The sequence below is a fragment of the Fukomys damarensis genome, unplaced genomic scaffold (genome assembly GCF_012274545.1).
Source record: "Fukomys damarensis isolate Sample0158 unplaced genomic scaffold, DMR_v1.0_HiC HiC_scaffold_24, whole genome shotgun sequence".
Lineage (NCBI taxonomy): Eukaryota > Metazoa > Chordata > Mammalia > Rodentia > Bathyergidae > Fukomys > Fukomys damarensis.
Genome location: NW_022900936.1, coordinates 44,219,452 through 44,232,843, shown reverse-complemented (window position 1 = coordinate 44,232,843; position 13,392 = coordinate 44,219,452). Strand labels below are relative to the sequence as shown.

General features: G+C 33.5%; 1 protein-coding gene and 1 long non-coding RNA gene across 3 annotated transcripts in view; one reads left to right on the top strand and one right to left on the bottom strand.

The window, feature by feature from the left end:
• The window catches only part of Col8a1 (collagen type VIII alpha 1 chain), a 144,960-nt gene that overhangs the window by 96,261 nt on the left and 35,307 nt on the right, over positions 1-13,392 (bottom strand). The gene's annotated exons all lie outside the window — the stretch shown is intronic.
• Positions 11,502-13,392, top strand: part of LOC104873104 — a 16,810-nt gene continuing 14,919 nt past the window's right edge. The window contains exon 1 of the long non-coding RNA XR_783359.1: positions 11,502-11,548. This is a non-coding gene — a long non-coding RNA (uncharacterized LOC104873104). The remainder of the gene's footprint in view (positions 11,549-13,392) is intronic.

Here is a 13,392-nt window from a genome sequence, read left to right as displayed (position 1 = left end):
GTGTCATTATAGTGATCATACTCAACACCTGTAGTGGAAGTGTTTCATTGTGTGTCCAGTCACCTTGCTCATAATATTCTCCCGCTCTGAGGATTTTATTTGCATGTGAATCTTGGAAAGATAATACTAAAATATTTATCAGAGCCAAAATTAATTTTATGTGATACTAAAAACAAAAAAGATAAAAACAGTGATTCAAAAGATTGCCAAATTCTCAGGTATTTACCTATATGGATAACATTTTCAATTTTTTTAATCACAGAGAAATACCATGGTGATGAATTATGATTCTTATTAAGAATTTATCCTATTTATTGCAGTATTACAGATCTAAATAAACACAATCATGATATGGCAATCCAGAGTTAATTCTTCATGTTTGGATTGAAAATAAAATAATTTACCCTGTGTGGAAAGCTTCCATGAGAGTTACAATGCAAAACTAACAGAATTGCCCCCATTTTAAAACTTCTATGGAGGAGAAAATGCATATTAACTTGGGATTAGTATAGACTATGTAGAGATGGATAAGTCTCATTTTTTCACATTGACATTTTGATCTGACATATTCCTAAGATCATGAAGAAACTGAAAAAAAGTAAGAATGAAAATAAATTATACTATCCAGCAGAACATGATCAATATATCATGGGTTTGCATATAAAATTCTAAATAAGACTGAAATATGTGGCATTTGGAAGATATTCACATTTTCATATAATTCCTGTTCCTCTTCTCCACTTTTGATAAGAGGAAACATTAAGCAGTATTCCTTTCCATCAGCTTTCATATATTTATTTCTAAATTAATTCCATTGGTACACTTTTGATATACATAATGATGACATACATCATAGGGAATCTGTATGTGTACCTGTACCCCTCCCTTAAAACAATAATAGAAGGAAAAAATGGTAAGAAAGCTTTTGTAAATAAGGACAGAAACAAACTTTCCATAAGCTTTAATGCCACGTTTTTGTGTCATTTGCATTTATTTTCTTACTATCTGAACTTTCATTTTAATTGATTGAAGTCATTTTTTTCTAAATGTCTTATTAAAAATAAATTCATTTATTTCTCAGGATAAGGCACTAAACTGGTATATTAACCTTTTTAAAAGATGCTAAGTTTATTAAAATACTTGGAAAGATTTTCTTTCTGAATAGCGCAACTCAGTTTTAAGTATAAGTAGCGAGGAAAGCAACGGCTTTTTCACTCTTCCCCTTCAGTTCCAGTTGCATAAACAAATAGAGTGACAATACAGTCGTGCTAATGCAGTCCAAAAATATTTCCATTTCTTTCATAGTGAGACCTTGAGGTCCATTTAAATTCTTACACTACCTCCTTTTCTGAATGCCTTTTTAAATTTTGGCAACTTTTTGTAATTAGGTAATGGAAGTACAATTCCCGTTCAGAAAATTACTCTACAATGTGCCAAATTTAGACATTATAAGGAAAACATACAATTCTACCTTATTTTAATAATTCTTTCACTAAAATAAATACTGACAATTTGAAAATAGCAATAGGAAATGGGTAATTGAGTTCTGGAAACTCCCCATTTGGTAGGATAAAGATGTATAGCTAGACTAAACTGAATGATAAGCTCTAATTAAAGAACAGCAATGTTCATTCAGTAATGCTTTATTCTTCTGGTCTGTGTTTTCACAGATTTTAGGCTTAAATGCTAGTAAATGGATCCCACTCTCCAATTTGGGGGGGGCAAGAGAGAGATTTGTAGCTAGATAGCCATGGACAATTTACTTCATTTCTTCTATACATTTAAAATGAGAATAATGACCCCTGCCTTCGAGGACTTTAGGGTGTATATAAAATGTCTAGTAACACAGTCTCAGGGACCTAGGAGATGCTTGACACAGTGATAACATTTGAGAAGAGAACCCTTAGAAATCCATTCAGTAAACACAGTCACAGTAACAGTGGTCTTATATCACCTGCTACATAGTAATCCTGAAAAAGTGCTGAATGCTTCGGAATTTAAGACCTGATGACACTGAGGCAGGGGGCAAGAACCTGGACTTACCTGACTGCTCTGAATAGTTTATTTAGGCGATTCACTTTTTTAAAAAGTTTATTCAGCTTACTATTTTGATCTTATTCAGACAGAATTCCAATCTCTGCTAGCCCACACTCACAGCACTTCTGCCAGGCTGAAACGTTTGCTTATGTAAAAACAGAATGCTTGCAATATGGCAATAATGGGTTAAATATTTGGATGTTTAATCCAAGCTTGTTGGTGTCAGTCAGGCTAATTGGAAGGAACCATTTGAGAGGCTTCCAGGTTCATTTGAAATCTGTGAGTCACTGAAACACGGGCTAGGACCATCTACTCCCTTTCAAAAACTAGAATTTAGCTTGCTCAACAAGAGCTGCCAAAAATTTTAAATAATCATGAAAGATGCTTATATACTGTACCTAATTGTAGCTTTTCCCATATCTAAATAAAGCAAAAAACTGTATCCATTTCAAAGAATGCTGTATCAATGTTAATATATGACATGTTGACAATTTGTGTTTTGTATTCCGTGATTCTCTATTTTTCAATGAACTTTTTTTCATTAAAAATTTTTTTTTCTTTCTATTGAGTGTATTGGTACATTTTAGGTATACAATACAGTTACATGCATTACTGGGATCTTGTACCTTTACATGACAGGTCTTGGTTCTCATTTTTTTTCCCCTTGTCCCTGCCCTCCTTTCACCCTCTCCTCCTCTCCCCATTTACAAACACTTTATTTCCGTTTTTACATTTTCTCATATTTTTTTCTTTTCCCATATTACCTTTCCCCTACCCTTCCCACTTTCCCTACACCTTTAGACCTTTTCTTCCTATTTCACATTGTTAATTATCCCATTAGGATCTTGTGTACTATTTGACCCAGCCATAGCTCTGCTGGGTATCTTTCCAGAAGAATTAAAAGAATCATATCACAGTTTCAATGAACTTTTTTTCAATGAAGAACTTTTATCCATTTATTTTCACCCACTCATTCATTCATCAAATATTTCATGATTAGATACTGTATGTCAGGTCCGTGCTTGGTATGATTTTGATAAGTGCAGAAAGGAGCAAAGGATTGGCTTTGTCTTAGAGAATCCAGATAAACATGGAAGAAAAAGACATGTAGAAGAATAATTAAAATATAACAAGTACTATAATAGAGTTATGTAAAAATTCTATGAATACAAAGGAGAAAGAACTAAAGACCTCGCTGGTGATTTTTCTCTCTGGACTTTCAAAGAAGCATTTTTTTTGTTCAGAAGACACAAATTCTCTATTCTTTTTTTATTTTCACCTAGCAACATATTTTATAACACCCAATGTTACAGAGTTCTTTCTGCAACCTAGGTTCCTTGTGCAGATTGGAAAATGGGAGAGGGAAATCATGTTCAATGAGTGCTAAACACAATACTGAGCAGTAGTTATTACTTTTCTCCTTTTAGATGATTCACCATTAAATTTTTGATGGATTTTAATGAAAATTGTAGAATATATGAAAAAGGAAGCAATCAGGTTAAGCAAGATGCCTAAGATTGCCATGCTGGTAATTTCTTTTATGATGTATTGTTTTTGTACAACTCTAAACTACTTAAGCCATTTCCAATTATTTCAGAATTGGTGGAAATGGAAAACTTCAGATTATATTTCTTCTCAAAGAAAGGTCTTCCTACATTTGAAGGTCAAATCTAATAGCTTTTCATTCTTAATCCAAGTAAAAGTACAACTATGCGAAAATCAATCCAGAGTAGAAAGCAGTATAGCCCACTAGTGAGAGTTAGCTTTGGAATCCAACTCTTAGGTTCATATTGCACATCTCTCCTTAGTCTTTTCATCTTTAAATAAGAATAACGATAACACTTCTCTCATAGGGCTACTGTGAAGATGAAAGGAGATAATGAACATGATATACTTAGTACAAGTCTCAATATAGAAGCCTTCCATATGAGTGAGCTAATATGACTGTTTCCTGTATCCAGAAGAGGTGGTGAAAATCTTCCTTGATGTCTTCTTTCAGAGACCCAACCAGGAAGTCATTCTTTGGGTTGAACCCAAAGCTCCACCTGCTGCTATAATTGAAGGCAGTTTCCTTGTGTTCTAGTCTTTGAGGAAATAGGGAGCAGGTGGTTTTTCATATTTTGATGACTTTATTAAGCCACACTCCAAAGTTTTTGTTTCTAAACTATATACAGTCTCCACTTAGAAACTTCCTATCTCCTTTAAACTATTTTTTCATGATTACTTTTTTTCCTCCTTTGACTCTTTCAATTTCATTTGTATCCTGAGGAACAAGGTTACTGGTGTAAAAATTTTGCAGACGGAAAATACAAGATATTTTTCTCAGAAAGTCAACAGGATCTAAAATTTCTGACCTAGAATTGCTGAAAAAATCTCAGGTGGATGAAGTAACAGTTGCTAATGAAGTCATCCAGAAATTGAAATTTCTGTGGCCACTCAAAATATATGTTTATGCATAAATATATAATATATATATATATATATATATTTATGCATCATCTATATTTATGCATCTTTCAACGACAGTAATTAATCTTGTAAATGTGCTGGCCTGTTTTATTCACTATCCCAAACAGAGATTCTGACTTCACTATTACCGTACAGAAAGAGATCAGATCTTTTCTACAAACATAAACTGATTTACAAGAAGAAAAGACTATTCTGGAAAGATCCTGTGGAAATAATTTACCTCATCTCACCCATTTGACAGATGAGGCAAACATGGCTTAGAGAGGTTAAGTTGCCTTTTCAAGATCATAAGACCAAATTAATGACAGAGTGAAGTATTCTGACATTCACTTCACAGCTTCTTCCTTCCTTCCTTCCTTCCTTCCTTATTTCTTTCTTTCTTTCTTTCTTTCTTTCTTTCTTTCTTTCTTTTTTTCCCCGGTACCAGAAATCTAACTCAGGACCTTGTGCTTGCAAGACAGGTGCGGTACAACTGAGCTAAATATCTGGCTACAGTTCCTTATTTGATGTGAAGAACTTCCTTTCACGTTGTTGCTTTCATCAGGATGCTATTGATATATGAAATGTAGCCACCTAGAAATGGCTAGAAACTATATCGTAGAAACACATGGTGAGACTTTCCATAACTTATTGAAGGCATTTAAGTCTTCCATTTTCTTGAGATTATAGAGAGCAAACAGTAATAGTACCCTAAGAAAGAGGAGAGTGGAGGGAAGGTCATCGCTCCCTGTTTCTCTTTTTCTTTGCTATTGTGTAAATGCCATTTTCCATGTGTCTAGCTTCCAGTTAATACAGAAAAGGGAAGTCAGTAGTAATACTGTTTCGTTTTCTTAAGCTGATTGTCCTGGGCTTTTACAATTACTTAACTACTTTTTTCAAACACATTTTGGATTTAGAAGATTGCAACCTTGGCTCAGAAAGGAACATTCTTCAGCATGTTTTTTTCCCAGGCTCTGTAAATTTCAGTAAAATAATGCACTATTATGCTTCATATTTGCTCATCTCAGATGACTGCTAGAAGTTGCTGAGCTCTTTACCACAAGATATAGCCCTATGGGAAGAGTGAACAGGTGTGTCAGCATTGGTATGCAGAGTAATCTGTTTTTTGTCTATTTTTGAGACTACTTTATTTCTAATTGGAAAAAGAAAAATCTATACATGTTTTAAAGTATTGCATAATAAAACTTGTCCTAAAGAATTGAGTTTTATATAAGTTATTGTATTTTGTATTTTCTAATGTGAAAAAAATCAATACATTTCTATGATTTTTCTACTACTATCTTTTCCAATAACTTCTACTCAACATTCTGATTACTGGTAACTGTTTTAAGAATTGAACACTTGTTCCATAAATTTTTATACCATGTATAAGAAAGAAGTGAAGGAGATCTTGAAATGTAATAGTTTTAGAAAAAGCAAAACAAACCAAACAAAAAATCCAGAAAAAGATTACTGTCTGGAAGAACCTCTTGATGGCCACTGTACTTATTTTTCCTGGTCTCAATCTTTCTCTTTAGTTGAGTATCTACAGCAAAAGTATACATGCCTCCCTGTCCACATCACCATTGTCCATCCTTTTAAAAGTCTCCTCTGGGCTAGTGAGGTCTATATCCCAGTATTTTGATTTTTGATTATGGGTTGTTTGTGTCCAAGTCAGCATGGCCAGGTAACAGCTGAGAAAAAACCAGCAATTGTTTGACAATTATCATTGGCCAATGACTCAGTCTTCAACATTTCAGAAAAGTTGTTCTGGGAGTTGTAGGGCCTCAAACAAGGAGAGGAATACTTGTTTACCCACACTTTGAGGGGTCAGAAGCAAGAAAGATGGTAATTTGTTCCTCTGTTTAAATTTGTTCCACCTACTCCTGGCCACAAGTGGGAGTGGAAGATGAGGCTTTGGCCTAAAGAGTGGATTCAGACTTGTCCCCCTCATTTCCTTGTTAGGATGTTGGGGAGACCAGTGAGATCATGTCTATGAAGTGGACCAACTGGAATGTGTTCATGTTGTCCAGTAAATTATGCTAGTAAAAAAAAATTTTTTTAAATCTCTTTTCTCACAATTTTCACAAACCACCGACAACCTGTGCAGATTTTCCCATGTCCTTGTGCTCAAATCTCTCTGCCAGTACACTCTGGGTAATTCATTTGTGGTCTGTGTGTACATGGCCAAATTCTAGCCTTTTGTCTTGGGGAGCCTTCCCATAGACAGCTGGAACTGTTCTGAGTGAGGAACTGTATGGAACGTCTGGAGGAGTAAAAGGAAGACTTGAAATTGGCTGTGGGGTCTAGCAAAATCATAAAAATCACAAAGTATTTGAATACTCTAAGCCTGGACTGAAGCAGTATTTAGAAGTTATCTATTAGTTCAAAATTACTTCTGTAAGCACCTTGCATGTTTTTATGTGACATACAGTAAGATGTTAAGCATGAAGATTTGATTTCATGTAAATTTATACTTTTAAGAGAATTTTCATAATCATATATTACTGTAACTTCATACCTTGCAACACATAAAACCAATGTAAAACCAAAGACTTCCATGGAAAATTTTCTGAAGGTCATTCTTATTACCTGACATTGTCAGGGAATCATTGTTGAATTTTCAAATACTTGTGATATTTTGCCTTTGAGAAATGTAGCAGCTAACAAACAAGAGGAAGAAGAAAGATTTAGATGTTGTTTTTAGAGAAAGATTATTAAAAATAAGTTATATTTATATAGCTTTTGGATCAATTTTAAAGCATTGTCTTATTCAGTTTTTGTAACTTTAAAAAGTCATTTATAAATTTTCATTCTTCAAATTCCTTTCGACATATCTGCTAAAACTGCTGTTTTAATGATAAGGAAATGTTATCTTTTATAAAATTTCAGTAGTTTATTGTTTGCATAGAGAAAATAGTTTAATTTTTGAATATTGACTTCTATCCAATGGGCTTCATAAGTGCATTTTTAATTCTTATAATGAAGGATGAAATTTATAGTTTGCCTTCCCAATTCTTGTGCCTTTTTATGTTTTTTTATGTTATTGCAATAATTAGGACTTCAATTATCATTTAACTAAAAGTGGTAATTGTGGGCATCCTTGTCTTGTTACAATAGCCTCAAATGAATATATTGTTTGCTGCAAACTTTTGTATGTACTTTGCTATATTAAGGAAGTCCCTGTGCTTTGCTAGGCACTTTTATTATAAGTAGCTGTTGAATTTCATCAAATACTTTTTCTGAATCTATTGAATTTCTTATGTGATTTTTCTCCTTTTGGTTGTTAGTGTGGTGAGTTACCTCATTCTTTTGTTTGTTTTTTGTACCAAGGATTGAAGTCAGGATCTTTGCATTGATTGCATTCCAACCTCTTTATTTTTGAGACAAAATCTTACTGTGTTGTCAAACTGCTCAAGGTGGGCTCAAACCTGTGATCCTCTTGCCTCAGCCTCCTAGAGTGCTAGAATTGTAGGGTGTGCCACCATGCCTGGCTAATCTTGAAGGATTTTTGAGGCATAAACTATTCTTGCAATCTTGGGGAAATATCCCTCTTTATCATACTAATGTTTATGATTTCTGCATCTATGTGTCTTGTATTTTCTGTACTGTAATAGTTTCTTTACTGTAATTTTTTTTTAATAAAGAAAACATAAGATTTTGACATCAAGTTTATGCTGTTAATAATTATTAGAGAAGGGTCTTTTATCACTTTCCTTTTTGCTATTCTCTAGAAATGTTTGTATGATGTTGGTGTTATTTCTTCTTTAAATTCTGAAATAATGCACTGGCAAGGCTATCTGGATATATAGTTTTCTTTTAGGGAAAGTGTATAAAAGTAGATATAAGGCTAAAGATTATTCTATTTATGTTTCGTAATAACATTACATAAGTTATCATATTTTTTGACATAAATTAGTATACTATAGTGATCCTTTTAATGATACTTTACAATGCCATGATTCCCATAACCAAAAATAATACAAAATATGACTATCAGTTCTATGAATTTTTTGAGCATATTTCAAATTGGTTATCACATTTGTGCCTCTAAATAGATAACATAATACTGATATGAATCTCTCTCTCTCTCTCTCTTATTTTTTCTGTGACTTTAAATGCTTACACTACATGAAAGTATTTACTCAGCCACAGAGGGAATCAAAATACTACTTACATTTGTGTTTGGAGGGTTGGAGTAGCTGAGGCACACCACCGATATCTCATTAATGTTGGAAATGTCACTCTCCAAATGGCTTTTGTTCTTGAGATTATTCTAGTGATGAATTGATGAATGAGTGAATCCTCCAAGTGAAGAGTATGATGTTGAGTGGAAATCATAAGAAATGTATAATAATAAATAATTAAGTAATATATCTAAAATTTATCTGATATGAGATATTCAGTTTCAAGCAAAATGGCTTAGTAATTCTGTTACAAAACTGAGCATCTTTGGTTTAACAACCTGCTGGATGACTTCGGTGAATAGCTAAACTATTTGCAGCATTCTTTTCCATTATAGGAAGTAGAGCTAACATTGTTTTGTCTTATTGTATCACTTCTAATAGCAATAAACACAGTGTTGTATGTAGTCCCTTACAGTCCAGAAAACAGCCAGCAAGGAGACTCTAACCTATGAAGGTGTCAGAGGAACTCTTATCTTTATAATGATTTTTCACATGGCCAAAAGTAAGACAGAAAATTAGTCATAAGAGATCTCTGAGGGACCTTAAAAACACCAAGTTACTATGACTCTGTGAGCTCTCCATGTTACACCCATCAAAGCAGTCAGGCCTGTACCATTGTAAAGCATCAAATGGAGCTTTGCAATAAACTGATAGAAGAAGCACTATTGATTTTGTAAGAAAGTCAGAAATAACCAACCCAAAGGGAATGCATCTATCCTTAGGCTGCCTTTATAAGACAGAGTGAATTTTGAGCTGTAAGGGATTGCAGAAGTTACTGAGACTTAATATTCTCCAAAAGAAAACGGAGTAAACTAGATGAGATCACATGTAGAGTGGAGAACCTAATGCTAGCTATGGGCATGTTTTTCTTTAAGGAAAATCAGGTTCCAATATCTAAATGTGAAAAACAGATAAGCTAAAGGGTCATTATTACTTTATAAGGAAATTTTATTGTTCAATAAATAACTCTCTGCAGCATTCATTAAGTAGCAAATTCCCAGTGCCTTTAAGAAGTGATTCAACTTTCAAGCATTTGCTTTCCAGTCAGAGTTTCAGCAATACATTTGTTTAGGAAAGAAGGGTGTGCTGATATTCTTTCTGTGACCTGCCATTGTGAACTCAATCACATACCAGTTATATTGCCAGGGACAGTTTCTGGCATTTTCCCAGGTTTTGGGAACATTGTTGCTTTTACTGAACAAAATTTGGAGAGTGAGCTGAACAGCCAAAATAGAGAGAGTGGGTCATGAGCTGGGGCTGGAGGAGCTTTTGTGTCTGAGACAGTGGCAGGATATTGCTTTCCTTCTTGTCAGCCACACCTTCATGAATTTTTTTAATGGATACAATACACTTTATCACAAAGGTATATTAAAAATGGAACAGAATTTGGGTGGAGTAGCCATACACAGTCTAAACCCTTTACCTCCTAGTTGACAGGGTGGAGTAAGCAAGGCATTCCTTGCCAAGCATGTTTATCTTGGCCCACAGGACCAGTGGAGAGGTAAGGGTCCTCTCTGGCCACAAAGTTGAAAGTTTCTTAATTTGCCTCAACTCCCTCCATTCCCAAGATTGTTAAACAGTCTCAACAAGAGACTTGATTGATAAAAAGGAAAGGTTATTTGGATTCATTATTTTCTAGGCACATATTCACGTAAAAAGCTAGAGACCAGGGCCGGGGATTTAGCTCAGTGGTTCTGCTGCCTGCTTTGCAAGTGCAAGGTCCTGAGTTATATCCCTGCTACCACACACACACACTCACACACACACACACACACACACACACGCACACACACACAAGAAAGGAAAAGAAAAATCTAGAGACCGTGGAAGGTGACAACATAGAATGCTTTCTTTTCTATCTCTAAAGACATAGTGATGAGATTTTTTCCATAAAACTATGAATCATTAAGCTAAACTTTAGAGATATCTGTGTAAAAAGGCTCATAGAAATTTGAACTATAACTAACATATATTAAAGGCTATTTTAGTACCTTCTGTGTATTAACTTAATTAGTTTTTATAACATGAGGTAGGCACTATGATCAACATTATCATACTTACTATCCACATGTGGATATGGAGCTGTGCACAGGTAAAATATTAGCCTATGGTCACATAATCTGTAGCAAGTAGTAGAGGGTAAATTTATACCTAGGCAAGCTGATTCCAGAACAATCTTAGTACATGTGTTCTGTTACTTTTTTTAAAAAAGGCACATAAAATGATATTCTAAAAGAAATACCACCAAACCAATAATTGTCTCAGAAGCAGAGTGAAAGGGAGGAAAGTTAAAAAATAATAATAATAATAAAGAAAGAAAAAGGATTTCCTCCCCAAATTATGCCCAAAACTTACTTTCATATAAATGGGCTGATACTGTTAAGCAATGTGAGTGGTAGACTCATGTCACTCACAATGAAACAATAAACTATCTTAACATATAAAGGAATATAAAACATTTTGAACAAATTCATGGATGATACACTCATAATATATATTGAAGTGAAGCAAGATGTCCTTAGTATTAGAGTTTGAAAAGAGGTCCCTTTTGGCTAGAAAATTCAAGGAGAGCAATCAAGCCCTTCTTTCTCATTTTTGGGGCCAAAGTAAGTAATAATGAGCCTATTCACTAACCACATGTAGTAATTTTGATGAATTTATAATTTTCTATCCTTTTTTACTACAAAATTTCTTACATGTTAGTCTACACAAAAAAGAGTAAACATAAATGAAAGTTTGACTATTAAAAGAAGTGAGTCTATTTCTTCCTTGTAAAGCATCAGTTCACTAATGCATCTAGTTATAAAATCACTGACTTTATTTTGTTTCAGCTCCAAAATTGATTCCTGGGAAAGTTGGCTGACTAAGCAGTTGTGGTAAGCATATCTTCTAACTAAAAATACAAAGTAATGCCAGCTACAATACAAATTAAAAGTAAAAAGCTACAAAGCTGAGTTCAAAAGCCAGAAAGGGAAATCACTGAGTAGCAGGAAATAGAAGGCACTTAAGTGAGTGTAGTTAAGTTGTCTTATGCCAAACAGACCAGCACTATTAGCATGTATATATGCTTTAGAAGCTAATGTCTATAACTCTTTGTACAACAGGAAAATATACCTGGAAATAGTGTACACAGTTCATGAAGGGAACTATAAAAGTCTACTTCAGAGACATTTATGAGCTATAGCATAAGGATGTGCCATGGAAACGGTTTGTGTTCTCTGGGCCAGGGGTAGAAAGACTCTTGTGGAAATTAGAAGCCCATATCTGGGCTGTGCTGGGACCTGAATATGCAAATCCAAGTAATTAACACAAGACTAAGGCAAAACTGTCTTAGAATCAGTAAAACTTTATGAAAATCACTCCAAAAGGAATCTCCACAGATCAGGGAGAGTAAAGATGGGAAATTACTCTCTCTGAAGATGAGTTCAGAGACCAAAATTACAAAGTACAAACAGAAACTCACCATGTAAGAGTCAGGTGAGGCAAATAATGGAATAATTCAATTAAATAAATTAACTATTGATAGTGTAACTATCTAAAAGAGATCTAAAAATAAGTTTCTTCAGAATAATTAAAATGACAAAAATGAATAGAATTCATAGGAAAAACATATACTGAAAAAACATAGGTTGTTTTGTCTAAGAACCAAATATAAATTCTAGAAATAAAATATGTTCATTAAACAAAATTATGTTAAAGTATAAAACTCAAGAGATGATGAGTTAAGAACTAAATAAATGATAGACAGGAAAAGCATTCAGAGCATAATCCAAAAAAATAAAACTTAGATACTGAAATAGTATATTTTTTATCTTTCTCTTTAATAGCTTTTCTGAATATGAGGAAGTTACTAATTACCTTTTGCTACACTGAGTTGTGGAGAGCCCTGCAGATTATTAACTTTGTGTTTGTCTCTACAGAGTACATTTGATCAGTTCTAGATTTCTTGTGACTTTTTCTTAGACTTTAAAGTAGTAAACTCAGCATAATTCATATAGTATGTTGTATACAAGACAATAGGGTTGAATAATTAAAGTTCCCTAACTTGTTTTTTTCCCTTGTAGCAGTGTATACTCTAGATAATTTATTGTCACTCAAAATTTTATGTATGTATTTTGCTTATTGGGAGTTATCATACAATTAACATAAAAATGCAGATATTTCTTTGACTTACTAATTTCATTTCCTTTGGCTATATACCAAGTAGTAGGATTGCTGAATCATATGATCATTAATTTTGAAGAAGTTCCTTACTATTTTCCATAAAGAACATGCAAGGATTTCCTCCTCATCTTCACCAACACTTGTTATCATGTGGATTGTAAAAAAGCTGAACTCATAAAAACAGAGAATAAACTAGTGATTTTTTAGAGAATACTTTATTAGTTTCTGTAATCAAACCCATGTAGATATGAATTTACATATTTAATACAGTGCATTACCCCTGTAGAAATGGAAAAAAAATTAACTTTCTAGACCAATATGGCTGTTAATTTCTGCACAATACCAACTCAACACAGTAAATTGGGATAACTTTTTCCAAAGTCGACAGCACAGTTAAAGTTTCCAAAAATTCAAATTATATATATATATATGTGTGTATATATATATTTATATTTATATAAAAAGACCAATAATAGCAGTATGTTATGCATCAATAGCAGCAACAGCTTTTCCAGGTTCTGCCGTCATCTGAACAAAATTATAGACATTCAGCACA